We start from the raw sequence: 20114 nt of genomic DNA, 5'->3' as shown, positions 1-20114 counted from the left end.
GAGGGAATGGATAGAGGACAGGAAGGAGGAGGGGGGGGTACAATAAAGGAATGGTCACAATCCTCAGAGAGAGGTGAAGAGGGAGAGAGGGAGGGGACAGAGCAGGAGGGAGGCAGGCAGGCAGGCAGAGAAGAAGGGTGATGTCACCTCTAACAGACAGCCAATGAGAGTCAGGGAGGGAGGGAGAGAGAGAGCGGCCGGAGGAGGGTGTGTTTTTCTATCACTGCAGCATCAGCAGAGAGGAGTGGGGCACAATCAATTTCATAGAGGAGCGGAAGAAAAAGGCACAAGTAGATAAGGAAGACGTGGGGGAAAGAAGCAAGGAGTTGCTAGAGGAAAGCAGCATCACTGAGAAGGTAAGAGGATATTAAGTGATTAGGCGGACAGTTTGTCATGAAACAGGATGAGAGCGGGGGAAAGCTGGTGAGCGGATTAATTAGGCTGTTAGGTGAGGTGGATTGTTATGGAATCGCACCTTTCAGCACTGACAGTTAAACATTCAGACAGTCTGGTTCATGTGGAGCACTTTAACAGCTCTTTATTTGGACATGTCTCCTCTTTGGCAGTTCTCTTACTATTCCCATCAGGTGTGCTGGTGTAAGGAAAACTAGGAAATGACAGCTATTTCAACACACTTGGTTCGAAAAACCTAGCAACTGAAAGATTTCAAAAACCTCCTTTATTTAATTATTTCATTGGTAGTGGGGGTTGTAATTTATCATACTTTAGTTATACTATTCTGTTACTTTGAACTGTAGAAAATATCCTTTTGTGTAGTAGCAGGTGTCATTGGTAACCTGTTGGATCACATTACTTTGATGAAAAATGCTTTTTCCTTTTTGTGTATTGATCTTGCTGCTTGAACATTCAGTGCCTTGCATGCAACAGGGTTTCCTTTGGCATTCATATTGTATACATAGGAATGCTGTGTGCCATTGTCCTGCCTCACTGAATCTGCCCCATGTCACAAGACCGTTTTAATATCTGTTGTAATATGACATGTCTAAAGTTGAAATGTGTGTTTAGGGACAACTCAATCTAATTTAGATTTTTAATCTGAAGAAAAATGTGATTTAGTATGTATTTTTTAATAACCGCAGTGTATTGAGATCTACTTTTAATCTGTTGCTCTTACTATATGTTTTTTGCAAAAATGTAAAGATAGCACACACAATTTCCAACCAAATGTGACATGTTTTATGCAAATGTACTTTGCATACTGTGCCTCTTTGCCATTCATGTTGCATTCTGCATTTCTCTCCTGCAAACTGATGATAATTTATCAGGCAAATGATATGCTTTGGTTCTCCTCCTCCTTGCTACTTTAATATGAATATTCGTTTTCTCTGCACGTTCCCCTCCCCCAGCTAATAGCTGAGTGGCTTAATGTTAAGTACTGCCCATGATTGCAATTTGCTGCTACGATATTCATTGATGTGGAGGATGAAACTCATCTGAATGACCAGCACAGCGGAGGAGACCTCAACAATTTAGTCTCCTGCAGCTGCAGTAGGGCTGTGTTGCCAGAGCAGGGTAACTTTAAACCACGAAGACAGGGAAGGAATCTAAAAAAGACCTGGGAGAGGGAAAGGAAGATAGATTCAGATACCAACAGGAGACAGAGTGAGAGAGATATTTATACGGAAGGAGATATCAGGGGAAGTGAAAATAAGGGTGGGGCAGCGCTCACAGCAGACCGTGTGGAGGTGTGCCGCTGAAAAGGAGGCTCTCACCTGGCTGAGTGCCATACAGCTGCCTGCTGTCACCCTCTGTGGCCTGCTACACATCTGTTCTATGGCAGAACATAGACAATGTTCCACCAGTTGTATTAATGATGTAGAAAACTGTATGGCCCCAAGCAGCTGCTGAAAGGCCGTAAGCTTCTTCCGTCTGTAGGTTGTCTCGGCATGTCTGGTGTTTTGTGGTTAAGTATATCTTCGCTCATAGCGTGCACTCCTATCCTTAAGATATCAGCAGATATCCAAAAAGACCAGATGCGCGAACAGTATGTCTGTGAGCTATGAGAATGTGTGCTATCGATGTGGTGAACTCCCTCCCTCTCTCCCTCCCTCCCTCCCTCTCTCCATGCCTTAGTAGCCGGCAGCCTGTCCCAGATGAACCCAGTCAAGGGATGGAGGGGAGTGAAGGCACTATGCCTGACAATGACTTGTTACTATCTGAACAACATCCATAAACATAGTGCACTGCACACATTCACACAATAGATCAAGATACAGCTGCTGCTGAAGAGGGCGTGTTGGAGGGAATGAGTGTGTGTGCATCGTCTCCGTGGCAGCAAGGCCCCAGAGACCCACTGCTGGTCACATTATCATACTATTTAATGCAGTGGGCTTGTATAGCAGTGTCAGCCCGATCTCTAGACGGTGCTGGGAGCTGCTAGTGTAGCAGGGAGCTTGTTGTCGGAGTAGCTGGCTAGACTTGGAGTGTACGATTACACTCGCTACAGTATGGTGCAGAATGTAATCTCCCCTCGGACCAGGCTGGTTAATTGAGCTGTTCCTTCAAAGAGATGGATGGAAACAGGGATTTATGTGAGGAGAGAGGGACAGGGGATCTGCACTGAAAAGCTGGGGAGGATGGTGCAAGCAACTAAAGAAGATGAAGAAGCTGTACTCCCTTTTGAAAGGCGAAGCACTTCCTTTAATGCGTGTTTTCTGCTATCGGTATTGAAGAAAAGAGAGAGAGAGAGAGAGAGAGAGAGAGAGAGAGAGAGAGAGAAGCAAGTAGGATATATAAAAGGGCAAGGTCACAAGGGAGGATGGGCTGTAGCAAAAGAAAGAACCAAAGAAATGAAAGGCGAAAAGATTAAAAGGAGGATTCTGATCATGATGGATGAAATTATTAGTGGCAAAAGCCGTGCAATGTAAGGTTGGATTTTATGCTTCCGCTCTATTCATTTTTATGGGATGATGATGTCAAAGACTGGCCCGTTTCCAAATGCCTTTAGTCTTGCAGTGGAGAGCTGGTGTAGGAGGAGAGAAGTGATCTACTCTGAGGAAGAGCAATGCTGCGCTGGCCCTTCGCTCCTAACCCACCTGTTATTGCCTCAGGGCACGTTTGCTAGTTTTGATGCTCAGCAAACACAGATAGACCCACACACACGTAAACACATCTGCACAGGCACAACTTCTGCACCACACACAAACAAACACTGCAGAGATCCCGTTGCAGTGCGCCAAATGAAAGATTCTCTAGTGTTGCCTCCCTGGCCTGATTACTTAAGCGTCTGCTTCTGATCAAAGGACGCACTTGCCACTTTCTGGGGATTCAGCCATTAAAGCAGTGACGGGGTAAAATAAGGGTTAAGAGAGAGAACTATCTCTGAGACTGAAGTGTCAACAATATGTGTTTCATCTCTGATTTCCTTTTTATTCCCCTTTGAGAATAAAAGTTGTAAAGTTACAAACTCAAAATCGCGGATTCAAAGGCTTGTGAATGAACTCCCTTGTGTTATCCAATCAGCATGCGCTCCTTTTTAAAGACGTGCGTGTGTGTGTGTTGCGTGTGCATCTTCAGGATGTTGTCAGTCCCCCCCCCTCCCTCCCTTCCTGGGTGCAGCTTGGAGGTTGTTTGATTTAGTCTGTGCAGATGGGAGCCAGCCCACTGGGTGTCAAGTGGGAGATCGTGTAGACATGCTGTCAAGGTTTGGTGAAGAATGCATTGTGGTGATTTAGGGAGCTAAGGGTCAGATAGATTGACAGGCCAGCCATGGGTAAATGATTATAGAGAATTGAGGAGGAGGGCAGGAGAAAGAAGGTGGAGCAAAAGGGAAGAATTACATTTGTGGAGGTGAAATGAGGCAGGCAGGGCAGGAAAACCTAAAGATGGAAAAGGATTGATTTAAAAAAGGCAGTGGGATGGTACAGACTTGGAGAAAAGATACATTTGTTAGGGAAGATGAGACAAAGTGGAAGAAGACTGTCATGGCAATTTCTCCGGACCACCTTGTTCCAGTCATCATTTAAGAGTCCTGCTCTGTCCTCTTAGACAATCTTTCAATGTCCATTTATCCTTTTACTGCCTCTCTTCTCGCCATGCAGTCATTTGGTTGCCCGTGTCAGATCAGTATTCATGCAGTGTTGGACAGAAAAGCAGACATCGGGGTCTTAATCAAAATAATGACTGTGGCTGCTGTTAGCCTTCCCAGAAAGAGGCTCTCAGACAAAGACTCATAAATCTAACCCAGTTATACAATTGAACCTGTGAGATGAGGGCACAAATAGAGGCGTCATGTATGGAAATGAATTTAATTTGGCAGATTGGATTACCTTATTACAGCGTTCAGGAGTGATGGTATGAGAGAGGAGAAATTGTAGAATTCCACTGGGAGGCAAATATGATATTGGCGGTTAAAATCATAAAACTGGAACCCCATGGTGGATATTATTTGAAACTGAGACAGAAACTAATTAATGCCAAACCAATAACAAATAAGGCTGCCCAAGACATTGTAGACAATATCTCAAAATGGTGCAAAACTAAAAGGCAAATTCTGTGACTTTTCCACTTTGTTTAAAGTGGACCTATCATGCTATATTGGAAAAATATATTGTAGGACCATACCTATAAAAACATGTCTGTGAAGTTTTTTTTTCAAAATACCAAACAGATCACCCATTGTAGCCATCCCTCATACTGCTCAAACCCCTCTTTTGAGAAGAAGAGGAGGCGGAGCTAATGCCTGATCAGAATTCTACCGGAGATAAAGTTAAATTCGGTTGTGATAAAACGCAATCCTGTTTAAACCACATCAAGGATTATTTCTGAAATAGTATGGAACTCAAATGCTTTTTCTCTTGCAGGTTTATCACAAGGTGAAACACGTATGCTCTACAGTACAGGTTAGCTCTGAGTGTTAGCGAGGCTTGCTAATGTAAACAAAGACGAGATTACGTTCAAAACACATCAGGCATTGTTTCTGATAGCAACACTCTCTGGGTCCGCTGTCGATTTGACGTCATATCGGCAGCAAATCTGTATCCGCTCGTTGTACACCTGTTTTTAAAAGATTTGGATACAGAGGAAAAGAGACATGGTTTTATTTTCTGACGCTGCGTGAGTTCCCCGACGCACCGGGGACACATATTTATGTATAAAAGACATCACAAAGTGCATTTTGCATGATATGGTCCCCTTTAAATTAAAGAACCAGGCCTGAAAGAAGCAGAGCAATAACTCTACATATAAGAGTGGATTTGAATTAGGGTAGACACGAAAATCCATGTCTGACCTTCTCTTTGCTTCCTCGATACTTTGCATGTCTTTTTTAAGTCTCAAAATTATCTCTTTGTCTCAGTGAAAGAGAGAGAATTTCCCTCAGCGTCACTCCATCAGAAAGGCTTTATTGTCCTCATCAGAGACTATACTTGGACTAAATTGACCCTCTGTGTGTCTCTCAACTGCATCTAAGAAGTGTTCTGTTGATGGACAAAGATGTATCTCTGCACATTTGTATGCGTGCATGACTCACTGTTAACAGTGGGCAGCAAAGGATGACCTCATGAATGAATTAACTTTACATCAAATACCAATGTTGGGTTATTGCCTCTAGTCTGTGAAATAAAATGTCAAGTGTCAGATGGCCACTTTGCTGAGAGACAGTAAGTAGTCTAAGTCTAAGTTGAATGTCTTCTGGGTAAAATAGCTTCAAAATGAGGTAATTATGTACTACCCTTTCTGCCTCACACAACGTTTTAATGCGTTTATCCTGCCTCTCATTCTTATCCTGATAAAGCTCCTCGTCGTTAAATTGAATACAGAAGCTTTTAGTTAATGCTAATGTTTTTGTTAAATCATATTGATAATATCATGATTACTTTATCAATCAGTCATCTTAACAGAACATTTATTAGGCACCAATTTGACCAAAAGAGGAAACTAAAATAGAACTAAATATATTAATATTGTTGTTGTTATTATTATTATTATTATTATTATTATTATTATTATTATTAGTAGTAGTAATACAAATATTTTCACCCTTAGTAAAAATGTCTTGATTTAAATCTGGTAAACCCTTTTTTTCTTTCTAACAATTGCTTTAAGGAGAACCTCTGCAGATGGCAGCAGGTGAAGGTTCCTCCTAAACACCATTATTCTCTCTATGGGAGCATTTAGAAATTCCAATATAGCAAATGTAGTCTTATATCTCTAAGCTAATACATTGATTTCCTATATCAGGAGGTTTATTTTGTAAAGAGCAACTGTGACCATTTTATGATGCCATTCTGGCTTTGATTACTTTGCACAGGCTGTTTATTAAGGGGACATGACAGCATTGGTTTACTAATTTATTGATTTTTTGCTGAGAGGCCTGCTACATTTTTAATGCAATATGTATCTCAGAGCTGATACTTCAGCAAGGTTCCTTTGCTCTAAGTGACATCATAGCGCTCTACTAAGTGTTTTTTTTCTTCAATACTGTTTGACGATGTTTCTCGTTGTCCTTGACATAGCTTTCATTCTAGCCCAGTTTTTTCCTTTGCCAATTACAAAGCAGTGTATTCAGACATTCAATATAGACAAATGCAAAAGCAGTGTTCTTGCCACCGTTCGTACTTACAGGTCTAGTTTTTGCAAAGGTAGTTTTTGGCAGGCATGACTGAACAATTTGTTTCACCAGAGTTTAGGAAGTTTCTCTTAAAAAAACATTCTGGCAGTGAGGCTCTATCACTTTCAAGTAGTTACAATGTTTGAACTAGACTGCAACGTTGAGACTCATGCATCACAGATCAAAGCACACCCAAGAGTTTACTGATCAAGACGATTCCCCCAGAACTCCGCACAGAGTTGTGTGCCTCAGTTGTAAATGAATGAAGTGCACTGATAAGATGGGAAGAGGTGTTGGTATGTTGTAGCCACGAGATGCATTGTTGTTTTTGAGGCATTAGAGTGTGCTAAATGAAATGATACTGCTTGACATTGACTGAGTGAAGTGTTGAACGACGGTGTGGTTTTCTGAATCCATCTAAAGGTTTATTTATTTGGAGTGTTTACGTTTAAGTATATCGATTTTCTGTCACTCGTCTCTTCCCACACTATATACCTATACACTTCATTTGAATGAACCATAACTGAAATAGATGGGGCATGAAACACGAGCATCTACCCACACTTGAGCAGACACAGTGGCCTCGAGTGCTACAGGTGATGTCGAGAAAACTCTGTATTTGTCTCCTCTGCTTGTCTTGATGATATTGTGACCGTAGATTTCTCGCAGGCCCTTTATCTGCTGTGTCAGCCATGATATATTCATTAGTGTTGGATTACACAGAGTGGGAGGGGATCAGGTTTTGAGTGGGCTGTAATCCCCATACACTGGCTAATTTAATCTCACCTACTGTGCCATCCTATTACACACTACACCCACCACATGTGTGCAGGGCGCTGGCTGCAGGAGGGCAGATGAGGGGCAGACAAGGTTAAAACAGGGTAATGTCAGACAAAAGGCAAGGAGACAAAGAGGGAGGAAAGAGCTACAGTGGAAACAATGGATTATGAGCAGCAGGAGAGGGATTCAAGTACGGAGAAGGAACAGCAAATGTCAGGGAGTAAAGAAATGTCAAGACAAAAGTGGAGAGGAAAGGATTTCGAGACGTGTGCTCTTTATGTTTGTTTTTCATGAGTAACAACAGTCAGTACAATGGGCAGCTTCGAGTGGGCAGCCATGTTCTTCAGAATGTAAGGACACTCGTTGCATGTCTTTTATCACTTAAATGTATGTAAACTGTGTATCTCTAAAATGTCATACGTTGTTGATCATTTTCTTTTGGCATTTTAGCCTGTATTGAGATTGACAAGAAACACGAGTAGAGAGGGGGGCGGGGGTAAACATTTGTATAACCTTAAGACGTTTTCCCAATCCATGTGAGCCGAAGATGAACATTCAGCTTATTATATCCTTTTCTTTCTCATTATCACCATCATAATCATAATTATTGGCAAATCATAGTGTAATATTTCCCCTGATGTATTTTGTTTGTCAGTCTGAGCTTTCTATGCCACTTATTTATTTTTAATTTAATAGAAAAAAGAAAAAAAAGTATTTCAGTTAAGAGGTCTGTCCAGTGTCCATTCTGCCAAGTATATTTTGGGATGCCTCCCCATCTCATTATATTTATTTGGCCATGTTGCAAATAATGTGCATGTCAGCGAGACCACAGACAGTTAAGTAAGGGTTTATATAAACTAATCTCCTTCTTATTTACTAGTTATGACCCACATCCCTCTCATCCTCTCCTTTTATCTGCTCTGAGTAAATCAGGCCACGCTAACTTGCTACACACTCCTCTCTCTGTCTACCTGAAAAAAAAAACTGTGAATCTTTTATTGTTAGCCTCTTCTCAACACATCAGATTGGTGTTGGAGTTGTTTGAATTTGCTCCCTGAATTGATCAGAGGTAATTGGGCATGGCGCTACAGTGAGCCTCACACAGTGCCCGGGCTGCACTAATGAGACTCTATATTTAGCTATAAAACCGTCTGTTTACATCAGACATCGTCTCTCTGCTTCACAGCGAGAAAATTGAGCAATTGTGTTTTTGTGGCCAAACTTGGGGTGTAATTTTGTGTAGCGATTTCTGTAAACCAATGAAATCTATGCTGAAGAGAGGACCGACTGATGTAGCAGGAAGCGATAAGGAGACATGGGGTGAGGCTTCTAGTTAATACGAGGCAAACATAAAAGGAACAATTCCCAAGAGAAAACACAGAAGCAACAAGAAGGAAAAATAGATTTATACCAGGGTGCAGATGTCACATCGGGGGAAGGGGGGGAGATGAAGAGAAAAAAATAACATGAGCAGTAAAGAAACCCCGTGAAGATAAAGAGAGAATCGGGAGAGAATAGACAGAAGGCCCAGACAGTGTAACAAGCTTAAGGAGGTAATTATACACAAAGCAGAGACCTCGTCCTCCAGGCCTTACACACTCGGGTGGGGCAGGGGAAGCAGGAGGGAAGGTGGAGACACTGGGAGAGAAGGAAAGGATTTTTATTAACAGTAACCTTTAATAATGTTTATCGCTCCATTAAATAGTGATCCTGCCACAGGTGACGAGCAGGAAGTGTGAGAGTGAGGAGGTTTAGATGGGAGGACAATGTGGGAAGAGATACGAGAGACAGAGACAGAGGGAGAGGGAGCAGAGAGACACGGGAGGGTAAAGGACAAAGATCCTGTAGTGATTAAAATGTCACCGTGTACAGAGGCAGATGCACACCTGTCAAGCATAACACACACACACACACACACACACACACACACACACACACACACACACACACACACACACACACACACACACACACACACACACACACACACACACACACACACACACACACACACACACACACACACACACACACACACACACAAATGCAGCTCACCTGCAGCTTCTCAGGCTGTGTACATAGTCACACTGTGACTCCATTAAATAATGAACACAACCCCCGACACAAATAGTGCCTGAAATGACAGTATAAAATGTGTTTGGCTGGGATGACTTTATTTTCCATAAGTTCCATATATCATCCATCTTTATACGTCCTCGTAACTCGTCCCCTCTTTTTCTCCCCCCATGCCTTCTGTCTTGCCATTCCTTCCTTCTGCCTCTCCGCCATCCAGTAGTCCAGACGGTGTGTGTTTTATATAGAGTGTGTAGTGAGCCCGGGCACAGTTCAGAGGGGGACAAACAGTCCAACAGTAAATGTTAGTGACATGGCTGTTACTAGCCGCGTGGCCGTCACACACTTCCTGTGTGTCGGCCCCTCAGCCAGCCTGTGAGACCCGTCCGCCTACACAAGTGTCACAAAAGCTGCTTTCTCTTTTCAGCTAAAATAAAGAAAGCAGACTCAGAGGTGTTTGAAAATGTTGTCGTGTAAAAGCTATATCTGTTGGCTCGTGCTTGCTTGCTGTGTGGGTGTCCTATATTGGAAAAAGCACTATAAGCATTTTGTTTTGCTTTCACAGGATGTCGACGATTCAGATATATGTTAGTGGCAGTGTACTAGAACAGTGCCACTGATCTCTTTCTCCATGAGAAGGTGTGTCTATCTGTTGCTTCTATGACTGTTGGAGAATACACAAGGGTATCAACAGCTGGCTGCAAGCATATTTGTTTAGTGTGTGTCTACAGTATAGATGTGGATTGTCAGACCTTGTTGGCCTAACTCGCTGTGAAACATCATTAGCTGGTAGTTTAGCCGCAGGATAAGGACACATCCCTTTGGCGACTCTCGGTATCTGTTTTTCTTCTCTCTTGATAGAATTGGGGCCAAACCCTTTCTGCCATCTCTCATAACTGAAGCAAAACGTGAGGAAAGAGAGATGATATTGCAGTGGAGTTGTGTTCACAGCTGGGGCTTCAGTGTGAGGAGGAAGAGACCCCAGGAGGAAGAGAAGGATATAGGGAAGATGATGCAAGAGGCGCAGTGAAGCTCTGCAAAACAATATAAAGAAAGAGCATATGAAATAGCCTCCTCACCTTTATTTGCCTATTCACACTGTCTGCCTCCTTGAATAGATAATATAAAGCCAGATATACTTGTTATACCTTTATCCGTCTGCCAGGAGATGACGCACAGACACACACTGGTGCAAACACAGGCGGGATGGAACAGGTTGTTTACTCTCTTTCATATTGCGCCTGGCTGAAAATTGCTGCGTGTTCTGGAAAATGTCACGTCCTTGATCTCTTTGCACCACGACACACTGGTGCGTAGAGGGGCCTGAGCTGTGTAGACATGTGAGGAGGGGGATTTGCAGAGACGGGGCTGCGCGCCTCAGATAACAACTGCAGCCTTTGATGGAGCCCGGCCCTCCTCTGTTGCAGAGCACTAGCCGCTCCGCCTCAAATAGATCGCTGCTGCGGACTCCATTGGTAATGATTGGATTTAGTTACAGAGCAGAAATGGTTTGCTGATGATAATGATAACAGAAGTGATGGGAGTTAGTCAGCCACTTAGGGTCTAAGGATTGTATCGATGCTGTGCCAGCCCGCACATTTCCCCTCAGACTGCACAGCCTCTCTCAGGGTTGATCACAGTTGATGGCAGAGGTTGATAGAATGCTACCTGTAATTGCATTGCGCTTGATGTTGGCTGGGAGGTTGTAATGATGATGTAGTGTAGCACAGATACAAAAAACAGTGCTTCATAAGCTTCTCTCTATGAGGAGGAGAAGAGCGGGAGGGAGGGGTGAGCTAAAAGAGTTCAGGTTGAGGAAAGAAGAGTTTCATACTCGTATGAGTTTCGAGAGGCAATCAGCAGGGAGCAGAGAATAGAGAACAGAAGTGAAAGAGATAGAAGAGCGCAAACAGACAGACTTTCAGCAAAGACGACAGTCAGGAAGGAGGAAGTCTTTCAAGTGTGGGGAGCATGTAGACATAACAGGGGAACTGGAGAAAGCCAGAGATGGGGAAAGAGCAAGAGATGCTGGAGATGGGAGATGAAGGTAAAAGTATAAAGTAAAGAAAGATAGAGAGAGAGAGAGAGAGAGAGAGAGAGAGAGAGAGAGAGAGAGAGGGAGAGGGAGAGGGAGAGGGAGGGAATAGGGGGACGGGGTGAGGAGGATGAACATGTCGAAGGGGGAGGGGAGAGAAATATGTTCTATGTGCGGCTGAGCTGGAGTCAGGAGGTTGTCATGGTGATAGCAGGGCGAGGAAAGGCGAGTATTGACACCTATCCCTAGACACCCCTCACACACACGGACACATTCTACAACAAACAAAATGAGTCATGCATAACAATACTGACCTGTCACATCCTAAGCAAACACACACACACACACACACACACACACACACACACACACACACTTTCACTGTGACGCACTCAAACGCACACACAGGTGGTTCGTACTAAGCAGAGATGTCTGAGGCTAGGGAGCCACATCACCATGCAAACTCTGTCTATTATCCTCACCCAGCCCTATTTGAATGGCAGGCAAATCCCCTTAAACTGACTTGTCTTGCCAGACAATTACATAAACCAACCTTCAGTCTGCTGTGTGTATGTGCTTGTGTGTTTATGTGTGTGTGTGTGTGTGTGTGTGTGTGTGTGTGTGTGTGTGTGTGTGTGTGTGTGTGTGTGTGTGTGTGTGTGTGTGTGTGTGTGTGTGTGTGTGTGTGTGTGTGTGTGTGTGTGTGTGTGTGTGTGTGTGTGTTTGGGTTTGAGCGACAGTGTGTGTGAGGCTTCACGTATCCGACCGTTGAGTGTGTTGATGACAGAGAGAGATGAGAGAGGCAGAAACAAGCTGATGGAGAGACAAGCCGCTCCACTGTGGCACCGTTCTCTGAGACAGTGCACACACTTATATAATAATAGTTTCTGTTTCTATATTGATTTTTATAACACAAAACTTGTACAGAACAAAAGTGTTTAGAACAGCAGATGGTAAGTCCTATATGAAAATATGTTAATTACTTTGATCTATTAGTAGAGAGCATGCTAATAGAGAAAAGCTATTTATTAAGATGATTTAACTCATGAAAACTGTACCGATATTTGGAGTTCTAAAAGTCTGATTGATAATATCTTTAATTTAGCCAAATAAATCTGATCGATTGACTTGTCATTGCCGTGTGGCGGGAGTCTGCGAAGCGTAAAGGAAAAAACAGTAAAGTGCAAACACAGCAGAAAAAAAAGATTTGCAACTTCAACAACAAACAAATCAATCAAAAACAGTTGCTTACTCAGAGTGTTAGCGCCCATATAAAAAGTGGTTTTCCTTCCCTTCTAACAGAAGATAGAGTGCCGCAGGGTGGAGGTAAGTAAGACAAATTGTCCCACAGTTTATGACACTGTGATCATTTTTAAAAATGTCGTTGTTCCTCATATAACTCCTTCTCTTGTTACCACACACCTCACTCTTCTTGTTCCACTCTGAATTCACTCAAGAGACATGAACTAGCTGTTTAGAGGGGTGACATCTCCTGGCTCATCCCCAGAAGCCTTTGTATTTGATTAGATGAGGAGCACTTAAGGGGAAGTGCTGCTTCTGCAACTTTTAACAAAGTTAAGTTCTTGGATTGCCAAGAAGCCGTGGTTTGGTTTTGTTAATTATTCGGCAGACGTGAGTCACCTGGCACCGTGAGCTGGTTTCTCTACTGTGGTCCATTAACTGAAGACAGGTTATGCTAGCACTATTTTGAGAACTGTTTTGTTTGTTTGTATTTCTCATTCTGCATTGCTTTGTTTATATAACAACTGTGGCAGTGCTTTGTGTACATGGGTGTAAGCATGTTTGAAGCATATGGCTTTCAGTCATTTCATGTGTGGCTGCTTTATGCCACAGCATCAGACTAGAACAAATGCAGCCTCCTTCCCACAGTCCTTTAGCCACTGGGGCCATTCTATGCAAATGTGTGAGCAAAGCACGATGTGTGACCTTGCTCTGCCAGCAGCTCATTTCCCTGAAGGGGTGGAAGAGACAGGATTATATCAAACCTAAGGAGACCGCGGCAATTGTTCCAGGCAACTTCTAAATCTTAGCAACAAGCCATCTGCTGGGAAACTTGCCACTAAAAAAAAATCCCCTTATTGAAATATAATGTAAACAACATATCCGTGGTTACGTTTTTTTAGATTCTTCATTAAGAGTGTTTTTTTTCTCCCAGAGACATTAGTATCACATATGTGTAACCTGTTGTGCTGAAGGTCGCAGGTCACGTATACACCCCGCCCCTCTCCTCGGGGTGTGGCGTGCCTGTAGTCCCTGCGGAGGAGACCACGTGTCCTTGCGTGTCACACGAGTCGCTGGCAGCTGAGTCCTCCAGAGCTGTACGGGCCACTTATTACCTGACCCCAGGGACCCCCCCCCCCACCTCCTCCTCTCTGTCTGCAGGATGACTGACTGCACAGCCCCTCCTCAGATATCCCCACCTGCAACAGCCCTCACAGACATGCCCCCCCCCCCGCCCCACCTGCACACTTGATGCAACCCAGAGTCAGACCCACACACATATGCTCCCCTTCACACCCGAGGCTCATCAGATAACCCTAAGCACTTCAGTCTACTTTATGAGCTTATGCATGTTTATCTTCTGCTGCTTTTACACTGTGAATGCATGGGTGACTTCAGAACAATGCGACCTGAATCCCAAAAATAAAGTCATGTAAATGCTTATGTTTTATGCCCCAACACATATGCCATGGTAAAGTTATTCCTGCATGTGCTTCAGTGGCTGATTTCCCCCTGGTGCTGTTACTGTTTGTGTTGTTGGAGCTGGGTCGTCATCTCCAACAGTGTTAAGCTGCTGCGTCTGCTTTCAGGGCTAACACTGATAGATACTATACTGATGTCAGCTTCTTTTTAACTGGCCTGCCTGGCTCCAGTTTGATCCCCAAAGGCTTTGCTAGCACACACACATAAAATCTCCCTTTTACCCGTCTGATCTCCCTCTAATTTTTCTCTCCAAGGGATGAAGGGCTGCATATACACACGTTCACTGAAAGATCTTCTCTGAGCTTCGCTTCACACAAACAGCATCATTTCTTTCACAAAGGTAGAGGAGAAAGAAGAATGTGGCAGTGAAGGTCAAAACGCACATCAAAAAAGAAGAAAAACACAAGCGAGTCTGTTAGGTCCGGAGGAACAGGAGAAAAGGGGAGAGGCTGACTCAGAGAGATAAAGAGAGGGAGAGGAAGCGCAGGCTGTAGGAAGCAGGAAGCAGGGAGGGGGAAGAGAGAAGGTCACTCCTAATAGCTCTTCCACGTCATTTCATAATGTCATAATTGCTCCTATTTATTCGCGCTAACGCCATATTTACTGTATGGACACTAAACCATTCAGCCACAATTCTTCGTAAACGGTTTGTGTTTCTCATTGCATGTTCTTCCTGCACACAGAGTGCATAACAATGTGCCTGTAAGGGTGTGTGCAGTGTGCATCACATCTTATATCTTCTGCTTGACACGGAGGGTGTGTCCGTACATACTGCGCTTTGTGCAGCAGGCACAGAATCTGACTGATGCAGCTGCTAATGTAGCAAATGACACCCACAGTGGCAGTGGAAAAGAGGTTGTGTGGTTTTGTGTACATACAGTGAACATGGAATACACATGGTTAACAATCGGTACACATTTTTGTATATTATTTGATTTGTGTATTTTTCCAATGAGACCGAAGAGTCTGTTTTCTTTCCATATTGATTGTGAGTAGGTGAATTGAAAGGACATTAAAAAAGAGATTCAATATTGCAGCACTGCCCACATGTTGTGTCCAGATAGCATTGGCATTCAAAAGTCAACAGTCTTGATTTAATCTGCAAAACACACTCACCTTCCATTTTACTCCCTTATGTGTATTTTTCCTTTCTGTTTATTGATACCATTCATCCCCATTTCCTTTGAATAACTGACTGACAGGCAAGCCATAAGCACGTTACCTTATCAGTTGTTGGCTTAAGTGAGCAGCAGCTAACATGCTAGAAGCAGAGAGAGCTAGAGGCGGCACTCCATCAGCAAGACCAGCTCCATTAGCTGACAAGAGAGATTAGCTGACCCGCTGACACACAGGCTGATCTCTGCTGATACACACTGCAACACACATGGACTCATGTACACACAAACACACTCACACATGCAGGGAATCTGATACACTATTACATTAGGGGTAACACCCCTGATTTTGATCGTTACAGAGCTTTTACTGGTCAGAGATCGCATATCAGGATCGCTTTTCACATCTGTCATGCTTTATGTTTTTGTTCTTTTCCAACCCGCTTATTTTTCTCGTGTTTTTTTTACGTCCTATGAATTTTTCAGACTTTTTCGTTGTTGACTTAGTTGTCAATCCCCCCCTTTGATCTCCCGCCGGTGTTGGCCTTCTTTCTCTCTGTCAGTTTTCCTTCATCTACCTCTCCTCTCCTTCTTCAGCCCTTACGGATGTCTTAATGAGTCCACTCCCTTCTGCTTCAATTATTCACCACTTCTTATATTCTACCATTGTGTCTTAAGGGGAACAACATCAATAAATAAATCACGCCAGAGGTAGCTTCTTTTGTAGTCCTGGTAAGAGGAGGGGTGATTGGTGTACAGAGGAAAGATGTTTGTCGAGGACTTTGGGAATCTTGTACTTTACTTTCAGTTGGATGGGTCTGTAAAGGATTTCAAGTTATACATTTTTAAGTAACTTAAACACTTTCTGCCAAGTGAGGTGTCATGGATGTCAACATGTCGGTTTAAGAATGCGTAATATTATAGATGTTAAGACTTCTTGTGTTTGAATGCATGTGGTGTGTGTGTGTGTGTGTGTGTGTGTGTGTGTGTGTGTGTGTGTGTGTGTGTGTGTGTGTGTGTGTGTGTGTGTGTGTGTGTGTGTGTGTGTGTGTGTTGGAGGGATGGACTAAGAGTGTTTGGCAGCAAATGAGTGATCGTATGTACGTGCGTGCGCATATGTAAGTGATATTGCAAACCCGTTAGTGTCCATGTGTGTGAATAACTGAATTTGTATGTACAAGGGGGGATGCTGTGTGGAGACCCTGTTGTCATGGTAACCAGGATAGAAGGAGAGTGGGCGGTTGCCCTTACGGCTCCTCTGACAACCTTTATTTTCTCCAGCTTTGTGTCACTCCAATATTAAACCCTAACCCTTGACACAACAAAGGGGGTGGGGGGTAAGGTGAGGTCTTTGAAAGAGGGGCAAGATTTGGAAAACATGGCGTGATTTCTATTGCAGCATATTAAACTAGTGGGAGTCGCTACGCATCTAACCGCAAAGCTTATGCTAATAGTGGTATTGATAAATGCGCTGTCTGTGTACCCTGATGCCGGATAAGCTGCATAGCTCTGCAGCCTTTTCTGCTGGTACATTTCCATTTGCAGTTGACCATGGATCATCGATCTTGAAACACATGCTATTTGGCCTTTTAAACAAAGACCACCGGCGTGAGGAAGATATTGGTTTCCCCACTGTGCTGTGGGGCTAATTTTCCATTAAAGTTGCAAATATTGAATTAATCGGCCTCAATACCTTTTGTCCGAGCCACAGTGAAAGGCGTTTAGGGAGAGGGGAGAGGAAGGGAGACGAGGAAATGTTCTGTGAAAAGTGATCGGAGGGGAATTGAAGAAAGCTTTTAGTGTCAGCTACCAAGGGGGCAGCATGAGGACAGGAAGAAGACTGATAAAAAGGTGACAGGAAAATGGGCACTCATTGTTCTTGGGCAGTTCTTATTATAGGGGCTTGGCTCTTAAGAAGAATATGTGAGAAAGAAATGCAATCTTCTCGGCGGTGAATGATGAAAGACATATCTGTGTTAAAAAGTGAATTGTGGAGTGGAGTAGAATCAGGTAGCCAGTATTATTTCACATGATTTGTGGTATTTTTCTGCTGTCGCGATAAAGTGGGTCTGAGACTTGTCTCACTGCAACAGGCTCATGCATAAAGTATGACCCTGCCAGAGAGAGGAAGAGGGGGGGAGTGAAGGAGAAAATCAGACAGTCTCACAGGCGACGACAGGTATAGATGGACAGCATCACTATTGGTCCAAACCAAATCCACGGTGTGGCTTGTGAATGAATTATGGATTTGGGAGAATTTAGGGCAAATTGTGCCGACAGGAAGGGGATCTCTATGAATAATTCACTCAGTAGGGGGCATGATCATCTACCCCCTACCAGCATCACCTTGTTTCGCAGCCCCCCCCCTTCCTCACTTATACTATCCGTTGACCCTTATAATGTCTCACTGCCTTCATCCTGTAATGCCTATCAGACCATTTCTCCTTGTGAGTGTTTTCTTTGTTTATGTCTAAATCACTCCATCTTCCCTCTGTCTGTGCGTCGTCTCTTTTCAGTCTGATGTTTCTTCAGACAGACGAACCCTGGGGGAGAGTAGGGGGTAAAGGGGGGCATGTATTCATTTATTTTTCTCCCCCCTCCTTCCGTCCTGCGTTCTCGCCCCCTACACATCTTCACAGCTGGAGGTAGTTAATATTTAAAAGCAAGGCATGACAGGACACGAGACCTGCACACATGTTTGAACATACACGAGAACACACACACAACCACACACACATAATCATACACGCACAAATCCAGTTGAGCAGCACATCTGATGAAAGTAAAGAGAAGCTTTCAGAATTCATATTTGCATGACTCACCGTGTTGAGAGACAATATACCAGGCTACATTCATCAACATAGCAGCTCCTCACACGGATACATGAGGACATGAAGCAAAGCGTAAAAGTCTCTCATGTATATGTGGGTGGTTGGCACGGTGGGGATTAGAGTATGTGTGAAACTCCAAACATGATTCGACTCTTGAGGTTTGATCGTGTCTCTCCTCCCCACCCCCCTCCACTGATAAGAGCCTATTCAGCATTCAAAGTCCTTGGCAACACCCAACATGTCTACTTAATGCTAATTACTACATATTGCAGAGAAAGGAAGGGTGCAATTTTCTATCTAATGGATGACAAGGGGGGTACACACTACAATAGCAACAGCAATTAAATTCTACTAATGATAGCAACACTCACAGCATACTACAAAGTGTTGGGGTTATTCTTGTTTTTTGTAAGCAAAACGCCTCTAAGCATGAACATCATGAATAATTGAAAGAGTTGCAACATTTACTTGGTCGATTTGGCTTGTTTGATACAAGGCCTGTTGGCGGCGAATTTTCAGCAGTCAGGCTTTTTGTGGAAAAACGAAACTACCACGCCCTCAAATCTCAACGCAGCGATGCTCACTCAATCTTCGCGTGATTGAACGACATCTGAGGCGCCCGCTGACATCCCAGTGGTGATAATAGTTTTTAAAAGCACTCAGAGACACTGTTGGCGGGTCATCTCAGCCCAGCTGCAAACAGTAATCGCAGGCGTGACCTTTGACCCTGTCCAATGAAGCAGGTAACAGGGCTGGGATTGGATCGCTGACAGCTGCACAGCGGACACCCTGAAGAAGTGAAATCATGCATCTGCTTCGATGTCAGTGACTCTCACCCCTGTGATAATGGAGGCTCCATGCCGCGCACACACAGCTTGGATGTGTGTGTGTGCGATTGTGTGCGATTGTGTGCGATTGTGTGCGATTGTGTGCTTGTCAGGCCACATCAGTCTGTGCCATCAGCATGTTTGGGTGACTGGGTCAGCCACACTACATGGCAACCTTCTATGCTACTTCTCTCTTCCTCTCTCTATCTCTCTCTCTTTCAATGCCCCTCCCAACCCATTATAGTGTTCCCCTTTACTGCTCACACTCAACAGGACTGCAATATTCTTTGGCAGGGTCTACTTCCTGACTGAGGCCCACTGGACCATGCCCTTTTATCAGTCTGATCCTCTTTGTCCGCCCGCTTGAGGTCTGCTTTCCTTTCTGTCGATCTATCCATGCATTTCAGTTGTCTTTGTATGTCTGTTACTGCCCCTGAGTGTGTACCTGAGTGTGTGTGTGTGTGTGTGTGTGTGTGTGTGTGTGTGTGTGTGTGTGTGTGTGTGCGTGCGTGCGTTTGTGTGTGTGTGTGTGTGTGTGTGTGTGTGTGTGTGTGTGTGTGTGTGTGTGTGTGTGTGTGCGTGCACGTGCATAAGCAGTACAATCCCTTGGTGAATTGTGATTGGCAGCATGACAAGTGACGGCCGCCACATCATTAATCAGCGCCCTGCTTTGCTCCACTTGGCTTTCCTTCACAGTCTCTTCGGGGGGGGGGGGGCACTGATAGGCAAGCTCCCACCTTAGATCACATTAACACAAGTACTAATACCCTGACTAGCCCCGCTTCATTCATCTGCCTCTAATGGCATTTGGGAGAGCCTGGTTTAAGACCGGATCACAATAATTGGCCCCCTGTCTCCCGAGAACAACAACAACCACTAAAGCGACTGATAAAAAGCAAAAGAAGAAGAGAAACAAAAAGAAAGTGAACACATGATGCACGCTGCTTGGAAGAGCTTGCACATGTGTGTGTGTGTGTGTGTGTGTGTGTGTGTGTGTGTGTGTGTGTGTGTGTGTGTGTGTGTGTGTGTGTGTGTGTGTGTGTGTGTGTGTGTGTGTGTGTGTGTGTGGGAGAGGTTGGATAGGATTAGCGTCACATCTGTCAGCCTTTGTCATCCCTCTTCATCCCCTCCTTCCATATGCCTCCACTCCTCCCATCA

The 20114-nt window shown here is 44.0% G+C and overlaps 1 protein-coding gene across 3 annotated transcripts in view; it reads left to right on the top strand.

The window, feature by feature from the left end:
• The first annotated feature begins 233 nt into the window (after nucleotides 1-233).
• Nucleotides 234-20114, top strand: part of l1cama (L1 cell adhesion molecule, paralog a) — a 42049-nt gene continuing 22168 nt past the window's right edge. For all 3 annotated transcript variants that reach the window (XM_034086907.2, XM_034086909.2, XM_034086906.2), the window contains exon 1: nucleotides 234-356. The gene's annotated coding sequence lies outside the window, so the exon portion shown is untranslated. The remainder of the gene's footprint in view (nucleotides 357-20114) is intronic.

This window comes from Pseudochaenichthys georgianus, chromosome 7 (assembly GCF_902827115.2).
Source record: "Pseudochaenichthys georgianus chromosome 7, fPseGeo1.2, whole genome shotgun sequence".
In the NCBI taxonomy this organism is placed as follows: domain Eukaryota; kingdom Metazoa; phylum Chordata; class Actinopteri; order Perciformes; family Channichthyidae; genus Pseudochaenichthys; species Pseudochaenichthys georgianus.
Note: the sequence above shows the minus strand (reverse complement) of the source record. Positions and strands in the feature narration are given on the sequence as shown.